General features: G+C 47.7%; 1 long non-coding RNA gene across 1 annotated transcript in view; it reads right to left on the bottom strand.

Annotated features, from left to right (window-relative positions):
* Positions 1-322: 322 nt before the first annotated feature.
* The window catches only part of LOC141242777 (uncharacterized), a 50045-nt gene continuing 23747 nt past the window's right edge, over positions 323-26620 (bottom strand). The window contains exon 4 of the long non-coding RNA XR_012307147.1: positions 323-2097. This is a non-coding gene — a long non-coding RNA (uncharacterized lncRNA). The remainder of the gene's footprint in view (positions 2098-26620) is intronic.

Below are 26620 nucleotides of genomic sequence, written 5' to 3'. Positions count from 1 at the left end.
GGGGGTGCATTATGCTATATGGAGGATCATGGGGCGCATTATACTATATAGAGGATTAAGGGGGTGCATTATCATAGAATGGTAGAGTTGGAAGGGACCTCCTGGGTCATCTGGTCCAACCCCCTGCTCAAAGCAGGATTCACTAAATCATCTCAGACAGATGTCTGTCCAGCCTCTGTTTGAAGACGTCCATTGAAGGGGAACTCACCACCTCTTGTATCAGCCTGTTCCACTCATTAATCACCCTAACTGTCAAAAAGTTTTTTCTAATATCTAATCTGTGTCTCCTCCCATTTAGTTTCATCCCATTGCTTCTAGTCTTTCCTTGTGCAAATGAGAATAAAGATGATCCTTCTACAATGTGACAGCCCTTGAGATATTTGTAGACAGCTATTAAGTCTCCTCTCAGTCTTCTTTTTTGCAAGCTAAACATTCCCAAATCCTGCAACCGTTCCTCATAGGACATGGTTTGCAGACCAGTCACCATTCTGGTCGCTCTTCTCTGAACTTGCTCCAGTTTGTCTATGTCTTTTTTAAAATGTGGTGCCCAAAACTGTACACAGTATTCCAGATGAGGTCTGACCAAAGAGGAGTAAAGACCGATAATGACTTCACGTGATCTAGACTGTATGCTTCTGTTAATACATCCCACTATATGGAGGATTATGAGGGGTCGCATTACATTATATGGAAGACTATGTGGGGGACCATTTTAATATTTGGAGGGCTATGTGGGGGGCCATTATACTGTATGCAAGAAAGTATACAGCATGAAGGTTTGTATGGGGTCCATCATACTGTGTGGAGGGCTGTGTGGGGGCCATTATACTGTTTACTGTTTGGAGGGCCATTATATAGTATGGGGCAATTAAACTGTATGTAGACCCATTATCCTGCATGGAGGGCTGTGTGAGGGCCACAGTTGGGGGATTATACTGTGTTAGGGTCACCATACTTTACCTTAGGAATTGAGGTGGGGTACAGTTGAGTCATTATACTGTGCATGTGGAGGCTAATGTGGAGGAATTCACTGTGGGGGTATCATATTGTGTTTGGTGGGCACTTTTGTTGGCATTATACTTTATGGGGGCACTGAAAGAGGAATCTAAGACTTCAGCAGGAGGAAAATGACTATACAAAGGCTGAAAAGTTGTGAGATATGGTCTTCTGTGACGCTGACAATTATTTTTTTTTTGGGAGGGTGGACCCAATTAGAATTTCTGCTATGGGGCCCCATGATTTCTATGTACGCCCCTGGCTATTGCTAAAGCTCGGCTTTTTACCTGAGAACCATTGCAGACAGCTATTGGCTTGTCTACAGTAAACAGAGGAGAGAGACCGAGCATGCATGTCCAGCAGCACTAAGCACATTAACTGCACCTGCACATTGATATACACTTTGAACACAAGAGGGTGCCATACTATATATTTAAATGAAGAAAATGACTGCATAATTGATGTTTATAACAACATGTAAATGCATATAACTCCTATTAACTATTTTTTTTCTAACATGAGATACCTACATAAGAGATATGAACACCTGTAGGGGAAAATGTAAATTTGCAACAAAGTATATATAAAGTAAAACACCTTTATAAATCAAATGTGTTTATCATATACATCACTGTATTATATAGAGTTTATAACAAAACGGGAAATTTTTAAAATGTTTTCATCCACCATTGAAGCTCGAGCAGGCATTAAAATATGTGTATCTGATACAATGACAGTAAGTGATGGTGGTACATATAATCCTTTACTTGTTCCATCAATAAACAGAGGTCCAATGAAATGTAAAACAGGGCCGAATGGAGTTTTCACTTTCCAGTATGAGCAAAAAGTGTCCCAGACCACAGAATATTTTTCATTGTTCGAGCTAAAAACCCATATATATTCTCCTTTTTGGAACCCAAATGACTTCGGGGAGAATCTGATGTAAATGCATGGTTAATTCTTTCCCATATCAACTTCATTGGCCAACATGCCTCATCAAATGCCGCCATCTGTACGAAATCCATCTCTGTATTGATTTCTGATGTCTTCTTTCTGTAATGTCTTCAGAAGTGTTAAATTGGTATTGATAATAAAGCATGTCTGGAATTAAAAAAAAAAAAATTCATGATGAAAGACGCAATCCAGCTACTATACCCCTCACCAAGTTTATCACACTCTGCAATTCTTTTATATAAAATTTACTCAGTTTCCTGCAGTTAAGCCCCATCTTTGCTTCTCTTTAGCCTCGGATTTCACAAAGAAGTTTTTCTTGTATACTTTGCTATCAGTACCATGATGCATCAGCACAGCATCACATGAGCATCCACAGCCAGGATCATCTGAGCCTCTAGGAAAGACATGGTAATTATCCTCCACTCTGCATTCCCTAGATAGGTTAACATAAGTAAACAGTCAGAGCTGTTTAGTCATCATCAGTAGCTGTGATATGAACTCATGTGCCTGCTTTATGAGACTGTGCTGTAATGAAGATTGTTGCTGTAATATCCCTGAACTGCACTGGCCGTGCTTAAGATTAAATCCCACTGTTAAACTGTTGAAAAAGACTCTTGTCAGATGTGTCTGGTCAGCAACTGAATCTATCATGTGCCTGAGAGAAGCTGCAGCCTATGGTCATCCTGAGTAACAGTTCCTCCAGGATTCCAATGAATTTATGAAACCCGTCTCGCCCTATCTGAACCTAGCGGTGTGCGTGTAACATTGGTGGCCCATATGGGGAGGACTGAGCGGGGATTAATGTCTAGAGGGAGAAGAGGAAAAGTGTCTGGAAAAATACAGCAGCACAGCACCTCAACTTAACTCTGCTACACCACTTAAAGGGGACCATCCCTAAAGAAAACTCACTAGCAGCAATGGATGTTGAAATACAAATAGACAGAATTAGTGAGCGGTTTCTTCAGTTAACCTGCGAAGAATTAAGAACAGTAGCATATAAAGATGTCAGAAGAACAGATTTCTAAAGCACACAACCGCAGGCAACTGTTAGCTGCCATTAATGCAAAAATGGATGAGCTGGGGGAGAAAGAAGCTGAAGACGTCATGGGGACATGCCTCCAGGAGCTAACACAGTTTCTAACCAGGTTGAAGTTGGAGGATGGAGGGACGGCACCAATTACCAAAAGCGGGAATCTCTGTCCGCAGACTGAACTACGGGAATTGAAAGAACAACTCAAAACCCTAACAACAGCCCTGCAGGAATCGACCAAAATCTCTTAACGGGTGACAGACTCAGACAGAACCTTTAACCTGCTCGGGTTAGATAAATCAGGAAGACAGTCCTCTCTAACACCACAAATCACCATAAGTAAAGAATTCAAGATCCTGGGAAAGATTGGAGAGTGTGAACAGAAAGAGAAACTGTCTTATATGAACTTGTTTCACCAGATTGATGCAGGCTTACAGAAAGGCTACCAGCCAGATGAAATCGTTGAGGGGGTGGTGAAGTGATCAGCCCAGGAATGAACCTCTGTAGTATGCTAGAAATGAAGAGTCAATTGACCTTGCAACAACTGAAGATGATTTTAAAAGGGCACTATAAAGAAGAGAGTACTTCAGAATTGTTCCACCGACTCATTAACCTCTCACAGAAAAATAATGAATCACCCCAAAGTTTCTTGTGCAGAGAAATTGAACTGAAGGATAGACTGTTGTTTGCATCCAGAGATGTAGAAGCGGACGAGAGGTTTGATGCTGGACTAGTCCAGAAGAAGTTCTTGAGATCATTGGGAACAGGGTTAATCAGCACATACATCAAGTCGCAGCTGAAACAGTACCTAGAAGATCCTGGCATTCTGGACAAAATCCTAATTGAACAAATGAATGAGGCAGCTAGTTTGGAGTCAGAGAGCGAACAAAAGATAAAGAAAGGCTCTGCTCCTAAATCAAAAAATATCACAGTAAAAGATAAATTCCTTACCAACACCAGGTCAGATTACATGGAGGGGGTGGCTGTGTAGTATTATACATGCACACGCACACCGATGGAGTTTGCATATTTTTAATGTTTAATGTTAGGACTCGCAAGTATGGGGACCCTTGATGCTGGGTTGCGAGCTTGCGTATTTTGGTCAAAATATCGACCCTTACCTCATGTGGTGTATTTATCTTATACACTACTTTTCATCTTTTTTACACATTTTTGTGCAGGATGCAGCCAGGCCTCTTTAGTGTTGGCTGGGTAAATTGGGGCGTCTGTCCTGTGGGGGTGCACGTATATAGTGCTGGGCAGCCCCCCTGATCTAATAGTATGGGCGTCATCAATAGGCTGCAAGCCAGACACTGTGCATCACACATATCTGAGTGATTGGTGCCCTATGCAAACTCCATCGGTGTGCATGTATAATACTACACAGTCACCCCCTCCATGAATTGGTAGGTTAGTGAGTGGCTGTCTGCCTCAGTATTTTGCACATGTGCTGCCCCGGCCTTTATCATGGAGGCTTGCTGCATCCTGCAATGCCTTGGTAATCAGACCTGGTGTTGATAAGGCATTATCTTATACTGTGATGTTTTTTTAAATTAGCTTCTAAATCACCAAAATGAGTCAGCTGAGGTTGGAGACCCCCAGTGGCCAGTCTGAAGATAATCATGGAGACCCTCCAGTGCCACCTCCGAGAGGGAACCTTAAAGCACCAACAAAAGAGAGGACCGCCAGCGCTGACTGGGAAGAAGTAATAGGAGAACTGCGAGCTGAGTTGATTGAGATGAAAAAGTTGATTCATTCCAGAACAGAACCTGCATCCCTCAGACCCAGGAGTGGGTTCCAAAACAGAAGATACCCGGCTTGTGAAGCGTGCCGTTCATCAAATCAGAGTACGGTATGTGTACACTGACTAAGATGTGGTGAGGAAGGACATTATGCCAAGGAATGCCAATGGTCATGGTCTTTTGGGTTAAAAGACAGGAGGTTGCCAGAGAGGGGCGACTGGTAACCACGACACAGAGGAGGTCCCAGAAGCAAATCCAAATCTCACCAAACCCCAGAACGGCATATGAGCTAAAACAGCTGCGTCATTACTATCCCCAAGTGTGTTTCCGTCTACAACAGCTGCAAGAGAGACAGGGGCATCAGTTACTTAATGCCCAGTGTGGAGGTCAAATGATGAACTCCTGGGAGGAGGATTCCTCGGTCAGTAAAGATAGCATCATCGGCCTAATCAGCGAAAGATGCTTTATATAGTGCCCGCTAGATGGACTCCTGATAACAGCACTGTGGGACACAGGAGCCCAAGCGAGCCTTTTAAATGAAGAATGGAGAAGGCGCTACCTGCCACATACGTGCCTTCAAACTCTTAGGACCAGTGGAACTCCACGGCAAAGCAGTCAACCTGACCGAAGTCCCTTTCATAGGCTGGGTGGAAGTGACTTTCCAACTGAGGGCCACGAACAACAGCAACACCATTGAGCTTTTGGTACCTTTTCTCGTGACCAGTGATCAGAACGTGGAAGAGGATCCTATCCTGGGTTATAATGTAATCAGTGAGGTCATCATGAAACACAAGTCAGTGACGCTGGTGGTGGATGCAACTGCCACATTGCTTGCCATACCCAATGTCGTGGTGGAAAATGTGATTCATAGAGTAAAGAAAGCACAGAATACAATGAACCTAAAAGAAGTCAAGGTAGGCTGGCGCCCAAACATCATTCCTGCAAACCAAATGGTGGGGGTGAGGTGTGGAGTCCAGGTAGAACTGGTAAGAAAAGTTCAGAAAAGACTGTTCATGCCAAAAGACTCATCAGAACTTCCGGAAGGCCTAGTTCAAGGTGAGACTGTGCTTACGATTCCTACTGGTGGGTTTACTCGAGTGACAGTACCGGTGATGAATACTACGAAACAAGGGATCCAAAGACTGTGTTAGGTCACATTGAAACCGTTAAAACTGTATATTCAGCCAGTGTGAGACCCGCCCACGGGTCTACCATGAATTCAGTCTCCCCACCAAGGAACAGGAGTTGACCAGGGGAGGAAATTGCACGACCCACCTCGGGGTCCTGGGATCCCCCAGTACCCCTAGAACACTTGTGTGCTGAAGATAGAGCGATAGCAAAACAGATGCTGAGAGAAGAGTGTCATGCATTCTCCAAAGATGACTCTGATATAGGCGGTATCCCGTTGGTGCAGTTGGAAATCAATTTGAAAGACATGACCCCAGTAACCAGAAGTTACATGTCTGTGCCAAAACCATTACACCGTGAAGTGAAAGAGTATTTACAAGATCTAATCAACAGAGTTTGGGTCCAAAAGTAAAAGCCGTCTTATTCCTCTCCTATTCTTTGTGTTAGGAAGAAGGACGGTACGTTGAGACTCTGCTGTGATTACCGGGAACTAAACCGAAAGTCAGTACCTGATCAGCACCCCATACCACAGATTCAAGATATGCTGGATAACCTATCAGGAAGTACCTGGTTCTCTGTCCTCGATCAGGGTAAAGCATACCATCAAGGGTTTGTTGAAGAGTCCAGTAGACCTTTGACAGCATTCATCACACCATGCGGGATATACGAGTGGATCTGCATACCGTTTGGGCTCAGTTCAGCTCCAGAAAAATTCCAGAGGAGCATGGAGACATATTTAGAAGGATTGAGGGATAATATCTTCCAGCTGTACTTGGATGACAATGTGGTACACAGAAAAACTTTCCGGGAGCATGTTGAACACGTGAGGACCGTATTACAACGATATCAAGTCAACAATATGGAGTTAAGTTGACCCCCAAAGAAGTGTGAACTGTTCAAAAGGCAAGTCCGATTTCTAGGGAAAATTGTGTCCGGAGAAGAATATACCATAGACCCAGCAGAAATCGCTCTGGTACCGGCCTTAAAAGACAAGCGGCCCTCAACTGTCGGGGAGTTGAGGTAGATATTATTATTCCCCTCCTACTGTCGTACTTACGTTCGGAACTTCTCCAGGATTGCCGCTCCACTATACCTCCTCTTGGTGGGGGGGGGGGGCGACAGAGTCAACAACACCCACGGAGAAAAAGAAGAATGCGGGTAGAACTGGGCTTAAAAGAAGCAACGCCGTTTCATCCCAAAAGCCCATTCTCTGGACAGCAGACCACCAGGAGGTATTGGAAGAACTAGTAGACTACCTGGTAAAACCACCCATCTTGGGATATCCTGATTTCAACTTACCGTTTGTTCTTCATTGTGACGTTTCTCAAGTTGGACTGGGAGCTGCCCTGTATCAGCATCAAGATAGAAAATTGAGAGTCATCGGTTAAGGTTCTAGAACGTTGACAGACGCCGAGAAGAATTACCATCTACATTCCGGAAAATTGAAGTTCCTGGAGTTGAAATGGACTATCTGTGAACCATTTAGAGATTATCTCTACTACAGCAAAGAGTTTGAGGTATACACTGACAACAACCCTTTGACCTATGTCCTCACTACAGCCAAACTGAATGCAACAGGTCAGAGATGAGTCGCTGAACTAGCTGACTTCAATTTCAGCATCAAGTACAGGCCAGGAAAATGCAAGGCGGATGCTGACAGATTGTGGAAAATCCCACTAGAGCCTGATCAGTTCATGCAAGAAAGCTCAGAGGAAGTCAGTTTGGAAGCAATTGAGAGCACTGCCCAAGCAGTACAAGCTTATCAAAAGGACAACACACCATTGTGGTGTCCGTTGACGGTGGAAACCACCATAAAAGCGAGAGAACAAGATTACCCCCTGTCTATTCAACGACTACCAAAAGGAAAAATCCATAGAGCACAACGGGAAGATCAGATAAATGGTAGAATACTACTTTATGTGGACCAAAATTGGTTTCCAAGTAAATGGGAGAGAGATAATGAGTCACCAGCAGTATCTGTTTTAGTTAAAGAATGGATGAAGCTCTACCTCAGTGAAGACGGTATCCTGTATCGTAAAGGAGGTCAAAACCGGCAGTTGGTACTACCCAGAGTATTTCGTAGATTGGTCTTAAAAGAACTCCATGAAAACATGGGACACCTGGGAGTGGAAAGGACAACAAACTTGATCCGTGAACGTTTCTTCTGGCCGTACATGCAGTGAGATATTGAGAGATACGTGACCAGGGAGTGTGGGGGTCTGAAAGATAAACGTCCCAACACATCAACCCGGGCACCTATGGGCAACATCCAAACTACGTATCCGTTTGAGATGGTCTCAATAGACTTTCTACATCTCGAGACGTGCAAGGGTGGTGACGAATACATCTTGGTGGTGATGGACCATTTTACTTGATTTGCTCAAGCATATGCCACCACCAATAAAGCGGGTCGAACAGCAGCAGAGAAGATCTTCAATGATTTTGCTTTGAGGTTTGGGTTCCCTACGAGGTTACACCATGACCAAGGAAGAGAATTTGAGAACCAGATCTTTGCCAAGATAGGAAAGTACTGTAGGATTCAGAGATCCCACATAATGCCCTATCACCCAGAGGGTAATGGACAAGTGAAACGTTTTAGTAGGACATTATTGTCGATGTTGTGCACTTTAACAGCTGACGAGAAGAAAGACTGGAAGAGTTCTCTGTCAAAAGTGGTACATGCCTATAACTGTACAAAGAGCAATGCAATGGGTTACTCACCCTTCTTTCTATTGTACGGTCAATCGCCAAGACTGTCAATCGACATCATGTTCGATACTCCAGTGTCAGAGACTTACAGAACATATCCAGAGTTTGTTCGGAAATGGAAGGAACGGATGGCAGAGGGATACAACATAGCGTCCAAAGTGGTTACGCAAGGACAGAGCAAGAGCAAGGAGTACTATGACTGAAAATGTTATGGAGCAGAATTGGCACTGGGAAGCCGTGTGCTAGTCAAGAACAAAAGGCGGTCCGGGAAAACTTTGTTTGTACTGGGAAGACAAGGTGTATGTGGTCGTAAGGAGGAAAGCCGATGACAGTCCAGTGTATGAAATCCGATTGGAAACCAGAATAGTCCATCGGAATTTACTACTACCCTGTGATTATCTCCCACCACAACAAGACTTTCCAGAAGTAGAACAACATCGTCCGAGATCGACTAAGGGACCACCACAGACTGAAGCTCCGAAGATGGATAGTGATCTTGAAAGTTCACATGAAGAAGAACACACCGTTGTATTTCTCGGACCGGCAAGGAGAGGGATGTACCATCCTCAGGAGAGTGAAGTAAGTCCCCAGGCTCCAGAGTTTGTACCAAGGAGTACAGATATAGTCCAATTCAGATTTGATGATCTAACACCGTTCACTGAAGAGACCGATCGACACTTAGGAGTAGCAGAATTACCAGACCAGGTGGAAACGAACGATTCAAGAGAAGTACAGTAACTTACAGAGGCAGTTCCAAGATCATTTGAGGAAGTTCGAGAAATGAGTGTGGCAGAAGAAACTCCTGCAACCGAGGAACCCGTGGTATCTGAGGAACAACCTACCAGGAGGATGTCGACTCGAGAAGTGAGGAGGCCTGTGATGCTGACATATGAGACACTCGGTGAACCGAGTCAAGTGCCAAGGACTGTCCATTGGAAACAGGTATTTCTGCCTACGGACCAGGTAAGCTCACTTGAGTGGTATTCACCACCGAGAGATATTATGGACAATGTTACCTGGTGGAAAGACTTGTTTTGGCCTAGTGAGAGAGAGAGCTGGTTGAAGACGTATGAAAACCTCCAGCGGAAGAGATGCTGATTGTTTTAATTGTGTATTTCTTTCAGGAGTTCTACAAGCAAAAGGTCGTAAGAACAGGTTGTTATTGATGTTTGTAAATTTTATGCCAATATGACAATGCCAATTTGTATATAAAGTTATTCAACTTTTAGCACTGTCTCAGAATTGGTCAGCTTGACCAATTAAAACGAATATCGAGAACGACATTAAAAAAGAAGGGAAAGTGTGACATGCAGAAATAGTGCTGTTGCTTCAAAAGGATCCAGCAACTATAAGAGTTAACACAGTCACAAGAGACAGGGAGTGGTTAGCAGAGCCCCAGGGGGATTGTGGGGAACTTGTTTACTATTCTGGCTGCAGCCAAAGGGAGAAGTGGTATGTGATCTGTATCTCACAGAAGTGCAGGAAAGAGAACAGGATTCAAGTCTAGGGTGAAACTCAACACAGGTCAGATACCTTGCACTGTTAGTTCAGGAAATCTACCATCGGGCAGGAAGATAAGGAATGGAAGGAATTGTGTCACAGAGATCATCTTCCTCATCAAACCCTCCCCCCTCCATCTCCATGCAGAATAAAGAATGTTGTGTACTAGTGAGTCCTTGTGAAGGAAAAGCCTGCTGTTTACGTATAGAAGTGTGCTGCCAAGAGATCTAATTTGTGCTGAATTATGCTACTGAAGAGACTGAGGTTCCTGTGCCTGCTTTATGAGACTGTGCTGTAATGAAGATTGTTGCTGTAATATCCCTGAACTGCACTGGCCATGCTTCAGATTAAATTCCACTGTTAAACTGTTGAACAAGACTCTTGTCAGATGTGTCTGGTCAGCAACTGAATCTATCATGTGCCTGAGAGAAGCTGCAGCCTATGGTTGCCCTGAGTAACGGTTCCCCCAAGATTCCAATGAATTTATGAAACCCGTCTCGCCCTATTTGAACCTAGTGTCGTGCGTGTAACAAAAGCCTAGTTTTGTTGGTTGGCTCTGTCAGGCACTGTAGTAAGGGCACTAGCAGCAGCTATCTCAGTCATAGCAAATTTAAAGATGTGAATAATGTGTGGGAGCATTGAGCTCAGGACCTTTTTCATACTGACTCCGGGATAGTGATGATTTTGTAAAGGTGTCAGTTGTGTCAGCCAGACCTGGAGATTATCTGTGAACGAATGCATGGTCAGCAAGGCTACAGCATGTTAGAGAGGTGGTAGCTAGAGAGAGCCCCCTTAGGCTGCGTGCCCACGATGCCCACAATGTTTTTTAAGCACTTCCGTAGCAGCAATTCCGCCGTGGAAACGCTTAAAAAACGCTTGGTAGAAGGTCTGCAATGTTCCCCAATGATAATCCGCATTTGCTGAGCACATGCTGGGAAATTTCCGCTGCAGATTATCATTGCGGAAAAATCCGCAGCACTACCATTAATTTTGCGGAATCGCGGCGTTTTAGCCACCATTGACTTGTATTGGACCGCATAACATCCGCATGACTACATGTGCACATGCGGATATTATGCGGTTCAATGCGCAGATGGTACCTGTGTCTGGAGAAGAGGAGACTCTCCTTCAGTCCCGGGTACCATACTACCTGTAGTTAAAAAAGAATTAAAATAAAAAATAAACATATACTCACCTTCTGATGGCCCCCGGTCTCCTTCTCCGGTGTCTTCGGCTGCTCGCGGTGGTAAAAGGACCTTCCATGATGTCATTTAGTCATGTGACCTGTCACATGACTAAATGACGTCATGGAAGGTCCTTTTACACCACCGCGAGCCGCTGAAGACACCGGACGCAACGGAGAAGGAGATCAGGGGCCAGGTGAGTATATGTTTTTTTTTTTTTTTTCACCATTTGTATTCTTTTTTTTACTATTGATGCTGCATTTGCAGTATCGTAACTTGGTCACACTATATAAATCCATGCCGTTTGCATGGATTTATAGTGTGACCAAGTTGTCAAGCACTTTTCCAAGTGATGCTAAAATCGCTTAGAAAAGTGCTTCACAACCCGCATGCGAAATCGCATGTTAAAAAAGCTTCACTTACGCTTCTACCTGGCAGAAAAAACGCATGTAAAATCCGCATGCGTTTTTTCTGCCAGAGAGATGCAGAAACGCTCAGGAAAAATCCACAGCATTTCTGCATCATGGGCACATAGCCTTACACTGTTTCACAAGAGTGCAACTAGGGTGCAGTGGTCACAGCGAAACACATGAGCCATGTGGCCCTATATCAGGAAGGTGGAGGTGATGTTATCAGTGTGGGATGATGTTGACAACAGACGCATGCTCAGTAGAGGAGGAACTAGCCCAGACCCTGAAAAGGACATCACTGACGGCTCTTAATTCAGGGAAAGGACAGGCGCTACTGCAATGACGGCAGCCTCTGCTCCCTGATGATGGTTTGTTTGTAAATCCCAGTATGCACTTGGGGTTCTCAAACGAAGCAACGTGAAACAGGAAGAAGGTAAAAAAAAAACTAAAAAAAAGGAGTCAGATAGTCTAGTGAACAATAGGGATTTTTTAAGTAATGTATATTAGAAAAGAGATTAGGTAATGACATTAACCCCTTCACGACCTATGACGTTAATGTACTTCAAAGGTCATGTCCCTGACTTTAATGCAGGCTCATATGCCGAGCTCGGATTTTTCACAGCAGATAATGGCTGATTTAAGCCCAGATTCGGTTGGTCAAGACCCAAACCCCAGTCTTCACCAGTCAAGATGCCGCAGGTCAAGCACCGAAGATCAGACGGTGGTCATTGGATGAAGCAGGACGTCTGCCGTGCTGACGAGAAGACCCAAGTGAACCAGGCCTTTAATTCAAGCGTAGACGAACGGTACAGGGTGTGGGCCGTGGCTGCGCTTCAGAAACGAACGAGGGTGGCCAGTGTGAAGAACCCACTAAGTGACTCACATATGAGGCACTTGTGGCTTAGCGGAAAGTACCGGTGTCCCCCGTTAGTGCCAGTATAACAATCAAAGGCGCTTGAAGCGCATATTACAGCTACAAGCCTGGCGCTGGCAGTGACGCTCTTTGAGCTAAAGACATTAATAGTCGTTTAACTGTGAAATGAGACTGCACGCAGATAGAACATAGAGTAAGATATTGCATTTATTACACTGCTTTTATTGTCATTACTGCTAAGATTGTGTTAGTTGTCTCCATATACCTGCATCACCATGTGTTCCTATAGTTAAACGTTCTTTCTGTGGTAGGAAAATAAATAGCTTTGGTTAACTATCCCTGCATCCTCACTATCTGCATCATTACATCTAGATCATTTCACCCGATAAATGAGCATTTTGCTTGTTTATTGTGTGTGATTGGCTGCCTCTTTAGAAGGGACTGAAAGCTGTATTTTAGGTGTAAATGCAGCTTTCAGTCCCCCATACATAAGTCTAAAGTCGGTCGACGCATTCATATCAATAAGTATGCCTTACACTCTAATATGTGTGGTGCCCCTGAGGGTTCAGTCGCCACAGAGGTACTGCATCTCACCCAGAGGTGTGGTATCTCACTCTCAGGTAAGGAAGGAGTACAGCCCGGGACCCTAACACCTGCATCCAACACATCCACTTCAGTAGGGCAGGGCGAGATTGCTCCTATGGGAGTGCACAGTCCCTGGCTGGAGTGGTGGGGAACCTAGCGAGGGGGAACCATGTAGTGGGTGTGAGTGGAGGACGTAGATCAGGGGAGCACTGGTGAGGGAGTGATATAAAAGAGGGAACCATCTTAGAAAGACAAGCCAGTCAGAGGAGGAGAGTGTGTGGAGCAGAGGCTCTGCAGGAGCTCTGCTTCGGAGGCGGGCCTAGTGAGAGGCCCAGGACTGAGAGAGGAGAGGGAGCAGGAGAAAGGCTCCAGGAACAGAAGGGATCCCAGGGGTACGGGCAGTGCTGGAGGCCACCCGTACGCCCGAATCTGCCAGGCGGTGGAGGGATCGAGCCGCAGAGGGGACCGACCCCTAAACTAGTGGAGAACTACAAGGCTCAGCTAGGGACCGGAGGCTGCTGTACTTGCAAGGTGCAGTGGCCACATCCGCAACTATGTCGCCGAAAAGGTGGCCACAGAGGGTCCAGGGGACAGCAGGTCGCCCGACAAGACCCGAGGCTACCGGATTGGGACACTGGTTGCGAGGCACAGGGCAGGAGGGCGAGAGCCAGCGCAGGAAGACGACTGAGGAAGGCACATAGAAAGGGGTCCTGTCAGACACTCTTGAATCACCTGAGGGATTGCTGAACCCCTGCCTGGTGAACGCAGCACGATGTGGGAGGTTGTAGTCCGGACCCTGTAACCGGAGGAACTTATCAACTGTAAGTAAACTCGGAAGACTGCACCCCACTGTCTCTGTGATTATTGCTGCGCCATCAACCCCTGCACTACAACGCCCAGCATAACCTATAACATCTACACTGCCCTGGAGCTGAGTTCTACCTGTGGAGAGCTACACCATCCCTGCTGCACTCACATCAGCTCCAGAGGACCTGCTCCGCAGCAGCGGCTCCCTTAGCCGCATACCACAGGTGGCGTCACGTACTTTATACAATCACTATAAATCCCCAATCAATAACCCTTTTTATTGACCGCCCTGGGTCACGGACCGGGTCACTGCCACTGTGACATCCCCCAGCATCTACCAGCCCGGCACCGGGTACCCCACGGCCCAGTGGGAGCGTCATATGTATGTGTGGCGCCCCTGCGGGTTCAGTCGCCACAGAGGTACTGCATCTCACCCAGAGGTGTGGTATCTCACTCTCAGGTAAGGAAGGAGTACAGCCCGGAATCCTAACACCTGCATTCAACACTACACTACTACAGACCAGCAGGAGGGGCAAAATGCGCTGCTCCTCTGCTGAGCCCTGTCCCTGGCTGGAGTTGGGGGAACCAAAGTAGGGGGAACCATGTAGTGGGTGTGGGTAGAGGAAGCAGTTCAGGGGAGCACAGTAAGGAGCAATATGAAAGAGAGGGTGGAACATTCTAGAGTGAGTGAAGTTCTGAGGGGGTTGAGTCAGAGAGAGAGTCAGAGCAGGAGCTCTGCTCAGGAGGAGGGCCTAGTGAGGAGGCCCAGGAGAAGGAGAAGAGGAAGGAACGGGAGCAGAGGGAAGGCTCCAGGAGTGAAGAAAGGATCCCAGGGGTATGAGCAGTGCTGGAGGCCACCCGTACACCCAAATCTACCAGGCGGTGGAGAGATCGGGTCGCAGAGGGGACCGGCCCCTAACTAGTGAGAATTGCAATATTCAACTAGGTAACCGGAGGGTGCAGCATTTCAAGTGCTGCAGCCAAAAGCCACATCTATTTCACCGAAAAGGTGGCCATAGAGGACCCAGGGGACAGAGAAAACGTCACCCGACAAGGTCCGCGGTCACTGGATTGCGACACTGGGTGTGAGGTGTAGGAAGACAGCCAGAAGGAACACACAGAAGGGGGTCCTGTTATGTACTCAGGAGGTACCTGAGGGTTTGCTGTACCCCTCCCTGAGTAAGCACAGGACAACGTGGGAAGTTATGATCTGCAGTTGTAACCAGGAGCAAAGTGAGAACTGTGAGTAAATCCGGAAGACGGCACCCCACTGTCTCTGCGACTTATTACTGCGCCATCATTCCCTGCACTACACTTCACAGCAAAAGTGTTTAGGGGTGATAAAGTAAGAATTTTTTTGTTTGTCAGTTAAACTCATTGATGGTGATGTGTGTCGGGGCTCTTTAAATCACTGTAAGCAATAGCAGACACTTGTGCTAATTAGTTTGGCAGGTGTGTCCAATGAAAGGCAAGACTACTTAAGAAGGCTGTCCCACATTATTAAGCAGCCTACATTTTCTGCCAAAATGGGAAAGAAAAGGGATGTGTCGGCTGCTGAGAAGCAACAAATTGTGGAGCGTTTAGGTCAAGGCATGACTACAATCAACATTGCCAAGACACTTCATCGTGATCATCTCACAATCAAGAAGTATGTAGCTGATTCACAGTACACACGTGTGCGTGCTGATAAGGGAAAATTGAGGACTTTCCTACAGGCAATTACGTCAGGTTAAAAGAGCAGTGGCAAAAAAGCCTTGTCATAGCAGCAGACAAGTTTTTGAAGCAGCTGGTGCCTCCAACGTCCCCCGAACAACAAGATGCAGGGTCCTTCAGAGGTTTGCAGCTGTGCGTAAGCCAACCTGTCGACCTCCTCTATCCACTGCACACAAGCAGAAACGGCTCCAGTGGGCCAAACAATGTATGAAGACTGACTTCAAAACTGTTTTGTTCACCGATGAGTGCTGTGCAACGCTCAATGGTCCAGATGGATGGAGTGGAGGAGGAGGATGGCTGGTTGATGGACACCCCATGCAAATACGGCTATGGCGCCAACAAGGAGGAGGTGGAGTAATGTTTTGCGCGGGAATCATGGGAAGAGAGATTGTCGGCCCCTTTAGGATCCCTGAAGGGGTAAAGATGAACTCCATAATGTATGTTGAGTTTCTCAAACAGCATTTCCTGCCATGGTTCAAGAAGAAGAACCGTGCATTCCGCAGCAAGATCATTTTCATGCATGATAATGCCCCGTCTCATGCTGCACATAACACATCTGCATCTCTGGCTGCTATGGGCATAAAAGGGGACAAACTTATGGTGTGGCCCCCATGCTCCCCTGACCTCAACCCCATTGAGAACCTCTGGAGCATCATCAAAAGGAGTGTCTATGATGGCGGGAGGCAGTTCACATCTAAGCAACAGCTCTGGGAGGGTATTCTGTCCTCATGCAAAACAATTGAAGCAGAAACCAGCCAAAACCTGACAAATTCAATGGACGAGAGAGTTCAAAAGCTCCTTTCGAACAGGGGGTCCTATGTGCAAATGTAACATCACCTAGAATAAAGTTTTGAGTTGAAAACTGTTTGATTTCAGTTTGTAATAACCTGCTAATGCTTATAATTTCAAAAATGACCATTTTTTTGTTCTTTATTAAAATGAAAAGGTTGAAAACGCTGCTGTGCATAATAATTTGGAACGTGCATTTTGAGTGCAGTTTGAGTGTTTTATTTTTTTTTAAATATACTGTTATCATAGGCAGTTTGTACAAAAACCTTTCAATTGTACTCTAATAGTTATTTGACTGGAAAATTACAATGACTGCAATTCATATAGGTAATTTGGGAAAATCTGAGAAAATATTATTTGCATAATAATTTGGAACACAGTGTACAACATCACCATTTCCTACCCTGGAGCTAAGCTCTGCCTGTGGAGAGCTGAACCAACTCTGCTGCACTAACATCAGCTCCAGAGGACCTGCTCCGCAGCGGCGGCTCCCTTTAGCCACATACCACAGGTGGCGTCACGAACATTATATAAAAACTATAAATCCCCTGTAAATATCCCCTTTTATTGACCACCCTGGGTCACGGACCAGGTCACCGCCACTATGACATCTCCCCTAGCAACGACCAGCCCGGCACCAAGTACCCCAGGGCCCATGTGGCGCGTCATATTGGCGCGCCAATCAACTGGTCAGGGAAGATATTATTTGGGCATATACAATTTTGGACTGCCGATCACTTCATTCTCTCTGAGATAAGCTGCTGACAGAGATGTTTGTCAGTTTCTCTCATAGAGAACACAGGAGCACTCGGCCAAGTGAGCGCTTCCGTGTATGGGAGAGACGGCCAAGATGGTTGTCGGCCAAATGATCAACTGAAGCATCATTTGGCCAACAATTCGGTCACAGTTATCAGATTCTAAATAATATTATCAGTAGGTCACACCAAAGGCTAAGCCTGTCCTGTTAACCCTTTCATGACATGCGCCGTACATATACGGCGCATGACGTGTCTTCGCCTTAGATGCAGGCTCCGACGATGAGCCCGCACCTTTCCGGGGACTTGACAGCGGATCTGATCAGCTGTCATGTGCTCCTAACAGCCGCGGGTGGAATCGCGATTCTCTCGTGATTATTAACATGTTAAATGCCGCTGTCAATCTCTGACAGCGGCATTTAAGACGGCTCCGCTGGAAGAGCGTCACAAGACCCGCCCATCGGCGCCCATGTCACATGACTGCGCATCGTCGATGGGTTGGCATGACAACCCGGTGTCTGCAGGAGACCCCTATAGTTGTCATTGCAGGGATGCAAGTGAACATTTTTGCTACATACAGCGCTATGTGTAGCACAGGCGATCGGATGATTGCAGCTTCTAGTCTCCCCAAGGTTTACCCCAAAATGGTATCAATAAAAACATCAGCTCGGTGAGCAAAAAATAAGCCCTCACCCAGCCCCAGAAGCCGAAAAATGGAGACGCTACGGGTCTCAGAAAATGGTGACTTTTTTTTTTTTTTTTTAACAAACTTTAGATTTTTTTACCATTTAAATAAAAAAAAAAAACTATACATGTTTAGTATCTACAAACTCATAATGACCTGGAGAATCATAAAGGCAGGACAGTTTCAGCATTTAGTGAGCATGGTAAAAGAAAAACCCAGAAAACAACTGTGGAATTTAATTTTTTTTGCAATTTCACGACACTTGGAATTTTTTCCTGTTTTCCAGTACAACCAATGGTGTCGTTCAAAAGTACAACTTGTCCCGCAAAAACAAGCCCTTACACGGCCATATCGACAGAAAATGTAAAAATTTATGGCTCTGGTAAGAAGAGGAGTAAAAAACAAAAGTGCAAAAACAGAAAAGGGTCGCACCATAAAGGGGTTAAATAGGGAATATGACCTATTTATTCTACCTATTTCTCTACTCCCACATGGGTGACTAGCCGTCTTTGCCTCTCCTGAATTCCTACGCTGGCTAAGTGATAGCAATATGCCAATTTGACCATGATACTTGATTTCTCCCCAATATGATGACAAAATAGATGTCACATCTACAATCCAGGGGAGTAACTATAGGTGCAGGGGTTGCAATAGCACGCGGGCCCTGGAGCCGAGGGGCCTCAAAGGTCCCTTTGGCCCATGTGAAAAGACCATTACTATTGAAGATTTGCAATAACTAGGGGCCCCGTTGGAGCTTTTGCATCAGGGCCCATGAGCTTCAAGTTATGCCACAGCGAGAATCATTCTGACCCATGTTCACAACACATTCAAAGCCATGTAAATCTGCAATAACATATCCAGCAAATAATCATTATCACACAATAAGTGCAACATAACACATGCAATATCTCCCATGGGGAAAAGAACAACGGCCCCTGCAGCCTAAAAAATCCCTAGTATGTAATATACAGTGAGCCCCAAGTATAACAATGTGTGCAGAAAATAAGAAGAGCAATAGTTTGTAGATATAATGGAAGTAGGAAGCGTAATACTAATTATGAACCTATCCTAGTGATGCAGTTAGTATTATTTAGACGATATGAATCATGACGAGGGTTTATATAAATTGGGCAAAAAATAAACATTTAAGTCTCTTCTACATGTTTGATGCCTACCTGCTATATCATTTCTTCAGTGTCTGCTGCTTTTGACCTTTGATTTCTTAGGAAAAACTTATGGTCAGTGACCTCCTGTGTAATCAGTGGCTCCGTCCCTCCTTTCAGTACTGCAGCTCTGTGAACTCGGATTGGAACAGAGCCCTAAAAGATACAGTTACCAGAGTTCATAAATCCATACCCAAACCAGACTCTCTCTTAAAGAAGTTGTCCACTACTTGGACAACTCCTTCACCCCCACGCTTGGCCCCAATAAAATAAAAAAGCTTATACTCACCTATACTCAGGCGTTTTAATTTTATTATGGCCAAACATTTAGATCAAGAAGGGGTTGTCCAACAACCCCTTTAATGCAGACTCCTGACCACAATCCTCTGTAATACAAACCCCAGACTTCCTTTTGAAATAATGCCTAATCAGACTCCCCTCATGCTGTGGCACCCTGCTGTTCACAGGTACCACAGGACCCAGGGTGCATGGATGGACTTCTCCACAAGAGGCCCTCATTACATACAAACACCTCCACCCTTCCACCTCACACCACCAGAGGGAGCCTGTTAGGGATATATATATGGAGGGTGGAGCCAGGCAGCTCAGTCAGTGAGAAGTTCAGTCAGAGTCAGAGAGCGTGCTGACGCTGAGAGCAGCGAAGACGCAGCGCGTCTGCTGCTAAGTTCTGAGGGCCCCGAGTGTGGCCGACGGCAGAGAGGAGAAAGGAGAGAGGAGTTGAGGGGGCAGAGGAGCTTCATAGGCTCACCCCGATATACAAACCGGACACCGGGTCCGCGCCTACAGGGTCCCTTTATACCCAGTAGGGTTCACCGGCATTCCAGGACTACAAGTCCCTCGATGACCTGAAGCTAGGCCCATTACAGGATCAGGTACCACGAAGGCCCCAGCTTTACCAGGGATAGTGGTTGCCAGCAGAAGGTCCTACTACCGAGCGACAGGTGAAGGAACAACACGACACATAAGCTAGGCCCAGGCTGGCCAGGAGCATACAGAGAGGCAGACACGGACCAGGAGGCCTTATACCCACTCACTGGGGAGAAGTTCTGAAGTGCACCCATCCTACTGAGTACCCTGGACCGTACCTGACATCCGCACCAGTAAAGGTATTGAAGCGAATCCCCTGACTCTGTCAGTTACTTCTGCTGCGCCATCCGCCTGCACTACAAGTCCCAGCATCACCACCATCAAACTCCACACGGCCCCGGGGGCCGCTCCACCTCAGCTGCCATCCCATCACCCCCCGGAGGTCTGCAGCAGCGCTGGTAATCCTTACCAGGTACCACAGGTGGCGTCACAAACTATTTATTATATTTTTCCTATCCAAGTTACAAATCCCCCTTTTTGGTTGACCACCCTGGGCCACGGACCGGGCCAGCCACCGTGATATCCCCCACCAGCATCCACAGGCCCGGATGCCGAGTACCCCATTGCCCCGGGGGCGCGTCAATGCCTCATTCACACGACAGTGTTTCACGTACGGGTTATATCCGCGGTGTTCACCCACCCATTATAATCTATGGATCAGATCACATAGCCTTGTTGTTTTCCAGACTGTGTGTGTGTGAGACCCGCAGCAAATTTTAACCATTTTTGAGCCATTAAAGATAAATCTTTTTATTCAAAAACTGTTAAGAAATGTTTCATGATAAATTCCACCAATTCTATTTTTACCACAGACAGGGAACTCCAAGCAATCCAGGCATTAGAAAATCTCTTGCTGGGGCAGGCGAAGTATACAAGGGTAAGTTTCCCTCTACCATTAGTAAGGAAGGCCAGGGAGCCCCATAGGGCGTATAGGCCACATGACAAGATAGGAGGGTGGGAGTGAAGGAGTTAAAATTTTGAATAAGGGATTAGGAGTAGTGTGGGGAGTTTTGATTGGAGGGGAAGAGGTGGGGGGAGGAGCAAGAGATGATATAGGGAAGGGCAGGGGTCAGTTACCTCCTCTTGCTTCCTGGATCGCAGCTGAAGCAGACCAGACCCTGCAGTGGAGCCATGGCAGATCTTGTGGCCTTGCTGGACCTAGCGCGGCCTGTCTCAGCGATCCATGGGGCAGACTTGGTGCAGCAGCAGCTGCGGGTGACCTGTGCACAGTCGTCGGCTGCAGAAGAAGCTTCAGGGAGGCCTGCAGCGGTCACGGCCGCCGGAGCGTTACTCACCAGCAGGTGAGGTTCGGAGCAGGAGAAGCTCCAGGAGCCCCCTCGGGGACCTCTGCAGCCAGGGGAGCAGCGCGTGCCTGAGGCTCCTTCTCCGATCCCCAGGAGGAATCCTCGCCGGAGCCGCAGCCTACCAGAAGTGGACGTGCCTGCGCTGCGGCCTACTTCCGGTTTGCGGCCTAAAAGGCCCCCGAGCAGCGCGGCGGTGACCCCCGGTGACAAGCCAGCCGTGGGTTATACCTGGCAAGATGGCGGGACGAGGAGTCCTCCCACGGTCTGCGGATGAGGGCGGGGCCAGCGTCCAGTGTACGGCGGGGGAGGAGTTGCTGTCTGCAGCGGTGGCCCCGATCTCATGCTGGGGTCGACCCCGGCGGGGGAGGGAGCGTGAAGGGCCTTCCCACAGTCGGCAGGGAGGAGCACGGCTTGCAGGGCGAGGTGCAGCAGAGCCATGAGGAACACTGGCGCAGCAGCAGGTGGTCAAGAAAGGGGACAGATGAGAGATGAGCGGCCCTCCTGCAGGCGGCAGGGTGGGTCTGTGGATGGGAGGATCTGGGGTCCAGGAGTGCCACGGGAGATTGCGGGGGCAGGCTGTCCTGCGGGGCCCTTTTAAGATCATCGGGCAGGAAGCGGCCGGCAGATGTGCGGGACCTTAGGGAGCTATCTTTGGATCCGGAGCGGCAGCGGCGTCAGGCAGCCCCTTCTGCGCCTTTATCAAGACCTGACAACGTTGAAAACATGGAGAAAAGCTGAGAGGAGGGCGAGATTTCATAGGGACCGTCAGAACATGAGCAAGTTCCATCAGGAGATGTCGTGGCTGGTCAGAGGATCTCTCTGAGGCAGCCTGATGAGGAGACTACCCTTGTTCATAATTTAACTGATGTGGGTGGTGCTCGGGGTGTGTTGGGGGTTAGTAATTCAGAGGGTGTTATAGGGAATATTCAAGGGGCAATTGGTGGGTGCACGATCTATGGGGTCAATTATTAGGTGTATTGCAGGGCTCGGCGTCACAGGGGGCAAGTGATGTGAGGTCGCCGGCAGTGGCGTGAGTGGCTTCCGGAGGTTCAGGAGCAGGATCTGGGCAGGCGGGAGTGCGCCTGCAGGGTGGTGGCTCGGTGGTATCACAGGAAAAAGAGTAATACTGAGAAAAGGAGGATGAGGTGGTTCTGTTGGATTATTGAAGTGTATGTGGCAGCCCAGGAGTCCGGGTGCCACAGTGGCATTGCCTCCCTCACAAGGGGTGATGCCATGCCTGGAAGCAAGGAGGGGTCCCCTAATCAGGTTTTGCTAGCATGCAACACTTTCCTGGCTCCAGACCAGCAAGGGGAGCTCCTCCCCTTAGCAACTGGGATCTGGAGGCGGGGTTAGTTTGAGGAAAGCAGAAAGGAGTTGAAGTCAGGACATCGATGAGGAAAGACCTAGGGAGTGGAGCTGCACAGCAGTTCACCCCAGGGGAAGCGCAGAAGAACTGGACACTGGAGTCCGAGGTTGTGGGGCACCGAAAGCCCAGCAGCAGAAACCGGAGGGCAGGAGACTGCAGGTCTTCTGGCCCCAACAGACGCCCGGAGGTTCAGCAGCACCATAGGACCCAGCACCGCACGTGGGAGCGACACTCCAGGAAGGTCCGAGCTGCCTGCCATACGGGTGAGCACAAAGACGTTTTACTCAGGGACGAGGGCCACAGCTATACGCAGCAGGGCCAAAGAGGTAACGCAAAGGGAAGGCCTACATCTCCACCTGGGTAGGTGGATCCCCCCAACTTGCTTCCATTCAGCCCGGATCTCTACTACCAGCTAGTACCTGTGCCCCGGTCTGCCTAACCACCGCAAGTAAAGATAAGAGGAAACCACCATTGCATTGTGGACTGATTATTAACTGCGCCATCCTCTACACCACACCATCACAGCAACGTCTACACTGCCCTGGAGCTAAGCTCTACCTGTTGAGAGCTAAACCAACTCTGCTGCATTAACAACAGCTCCAGAGGACCTGCTGCGCAGCGCCGGCTTCCTTTAGCCGCATACGACAAGTGGCGTCACGAACTGTGTATAAGAACTTTAATTCCCCTGTAAATATCACCTTTTCATTGACCGCCCTGGGTCACGGACCGGGTCACTGCCACTGTGACATTTCCCCTAGCAACGACCGGCCCGGCACAGAGTACCACACGGCCCAGGGGGCGCGTCATGTATGTCTGCGAGAAAAAATTTGGAAAGGGGAGTTTGTGGAAATTTTTGTTGTTGCTCCCGTTACAAGGCTATGAGGACAGGTATGCGTTGGGATCACAAGGATATTTCCTTATGGATGCGTTTAATGACAGCCCTAGTGTTTCAGCCCTTTCGGGGTGGTACCGGAGGGTCAGGATCAGCCAGTGGATCTTCGGTGTCTCAAAAGAAAGGTTTTTGTTGGCAGTTCAACTAGGGGCAATGTAAGTTTGGGGGCACATGCAAGTTTAAGCACGAGTGTTTTGGATGTAGGGGAAGTCAGGGGCTCAGTAAGTGCTTTAAACGAGCAAAAGGCAAAACAGGTGAGGGTTCTGGAAAGAGGGAGGACTCCCGTGAAGGTCGAGGCGATGCTTCCATTTTTAAATAGATATCCAGATATGGAGGCGGCTAGGTTAATTGAGCTGGGTTTTTCTGAGGGTTTCAGGATTCCTTTTGATCCTGGAGCGCCAAAATTTAGGCCGGGAAATTTGAAATCGGCAGGGGAACACCCTGAGGTGGTGATGGAAACGCTGTATAATGAAGTGGCTTTGGGGAGCACGGCGGGACCGTTTCTGGATCCTCCTTGACTAGAATTGAGAATTTCCCCTTTGGATGTTGTACCCAAGCTGGTACCAAATAAGTTTTGGCTTATTCATCACTTATCTTCTCCAGAAGAGGACTCCGTGAATGATGGCATCCCGGTAGAGTTATCGTTTGATAAGGCATTGGGGTTGGTAAGGGCAGGAGGGCAAGCTGCGTTGATGGTGACTCGGGCCGTGGGGTACTCGGTAGCCGGGCCGGTCGGTGCTGGGGGTGTCACAGTGGCAGTGACCCGGTCCGTGACCCAGGGCGGTCAATAAAAGGGATTAAAGAAAAGGGAATATAGTTTTTATATAATGTTCGTGACGCCACCTGTGATATGCGGCTATATGGGGCCGCCGCTGCGGTGCAGATCCTCTGGAACTGATGATGACGCAGCAGAGTTGGTTCAGCTCTCCACAGGGAGAGCTTAGCTCCAGGGCAGTAAGTAGTGATACTATAGGGCGGATGTGGTTGGTGCGGTGTAATGCAGGTGATGGCGCAGATAATAATTCTAGGACACAGTGGGGTGTAGTCTTCAAGGTTTACTCACAGTTGTTGAACTCCAGGTTACCAGGACCAGGGTAACCTCCCACACCGTCCTGTGTTTACCAAGGCAGGGGTTCAGCAATCTCCCAGGTGCCTCAGGAGTACATAACGGGACCCCAGTCTGTGTGCCTTACTCGGTCGTCTTCCTGCGCTGGCTCTCACCCTCCTGCCCTGCGCCTCGCAACCAGTGTCCCAAGCCGGTAACCTCGGATTTTGGCGGGTAACCTGCAGTCCCCTGAATCCTATGTGGCTACCTTTTTAGCGATGTAGTTGTGGTTGTGAGCAGCTGCACCCTGAAAGTACAGAAGCATCCGGTTTCTAGCTGTGCCTTGTAGTTCTCCACTAGTTAGGGGCCGGTCCTCTTTGCGGCCTGATACCTCCACGTTCCTGCAGATTCGGGCGCATTTGTGGCTTCCGCACTTGCCGTGCCCCTGGGATCCCCTCACTCCTGGAGCCTTCTTCTGCTCCCTTCCTCTTCAGCCAGTCCTCCTGGGCCTCTATGTCTAGGCCCTCTTCTCTGAGCAGAGCTCCTGCTTCCACCACTCTCCTCAGACTGAACACTGACTGGACTCTCTCTCAAGATGGCTCCCCTTTTTTATTCACCTACTGAAGTGCTCCCCTAGCTGCTTCCTCCACCCACTACTTGGTTCCCCCTCACTCGGTTCCCCCGCACTTCCAACAGGGACAGGGCTCAGCATAAGGCAGTGCATCTTGCCCCACCTGCTGGCCTGGAAGGGTGTAGTGTTGGATGCAAGTGGGTGGGTCCCGGGCAGTACTCCATCCTTACCTGAGAGTGAGATACCACACCTCTGGGTGAGATGCAGTACCTCTGTGGCGGCTGAACCCGCAGGGGCGCCACAATGGCAAAATCGGATATTGAGGCGGCGTTTCGCTTGCTTCCAGTGCATCCGGATAGTCTTCATCTGTTAGGCTGCATGTGGGATGAAAACATTTTTGTAGATTTATTGTTTGCCCATGGGCTGCTGTATATCATGCTCATACTTTGAGGCTTTTAGTTTATTTGTTGAATGGGTGGTTCTGGACATGTCGGGGGTCTCTTCAATAATTCACTACCTGGATGATTTCTTTCGTGTTGGGCCTTCTGGCTTGTTAGTGTGTTCAGTTTTGTGGGTAACTTTAAAGAAGGTGACGGTGTTGTTTGGAATCCCATTAGCCGCAGACAAGACGGAGGGCCCTGCTGATGTGTTTTTTGGGTATAGAAATTGACAGTGTGGCGATGGAGTGTAGGCTTCCTAAAGGAAAGTTGATGGGTTTGCGGCTGGCGGAAGCGGCAGTGCGACGCGTCAAGAAAATAAGGTTGAAGGTAGTATAGTCATTGTTGGGTAAGCTTAATTTTGCTTGCAGGATAATTCTGATTGTCAGGGTGTTTTCCAGGTGATTATCGGAGGCGTTGGCAGGAAAATCGTCGCATCATTTTTTCGCGTTACTCAGGAGATCAAGGCGGATCTGGAGGTTTGGGACTCTTTTCTGGCGAAATATAATGGTTGCACGCTGTGGATGGACAAAGTGGTGTCCAATGATAACTTGCAGCTTTACACGGTTGCTGCTAGGTCATTGGGTTTTGGAGCGTTTTTTCAGGGACATTGGTGCGTAGGTCCTTGGCCAGTGACCTGACAGGAAACAGGTTTGGTAAAAAAACTTGTCCTTGTTGGAATTATTCCCAACTGTACTGGCCCTGGAATTGTGGGGGGCCGAGTTTAGCGGAAAGAACGTTTGTTTTTATTGTGATAACCTGTTGGAGATTCATGCAATAAATTCTTTGTTGGCAAAATCTCCTCCTGTAGTGGCGTACCTACGTCACTTGGTGTTGCGCGGTTTGGAAAGGAATGTGTGTATAGTGGCAAGGCATTTTCCGGGGAAATTGAATGAAGTGGCTGATGCGCTGACTGGTTTCTCCAGCTGGTGCCATGGGCAGATAAAGTGGGAGCGGAATGTCCCAATGTGCTTTGGAGTCTAGTCAATGTGTAGTTTTTGAGTTAATCAAGAACTCAAGAAGGTATCAAAAAGTATTGCTAGAATGGGAAACTTTGAGTGCGTGCATGGAGGTGGATTCTTCTGATAAGGAC

Source organism: Phyllobates terribilis, unplaced genomic scaffold (genome assembly GCF_046119375.1).
Source record: "Phyllobates terribilis strain yellow unplaced genomic scaffold, ASM4611937v1 Scaffold_1057__1_contigs__length_444171, whole genome shotgun sequence".
In the NCBI taxonomy this organism is placed as follows: domain Eukaryota; kingdom Metazoa; phylum Chordata; class Amphibia; order Anura; family Dendrobatidae; genus Phyllobates; species Phyllobates terribilis.
This window is presented reverse-complemented; position numbering and strand designations above follow the sequence as displayed.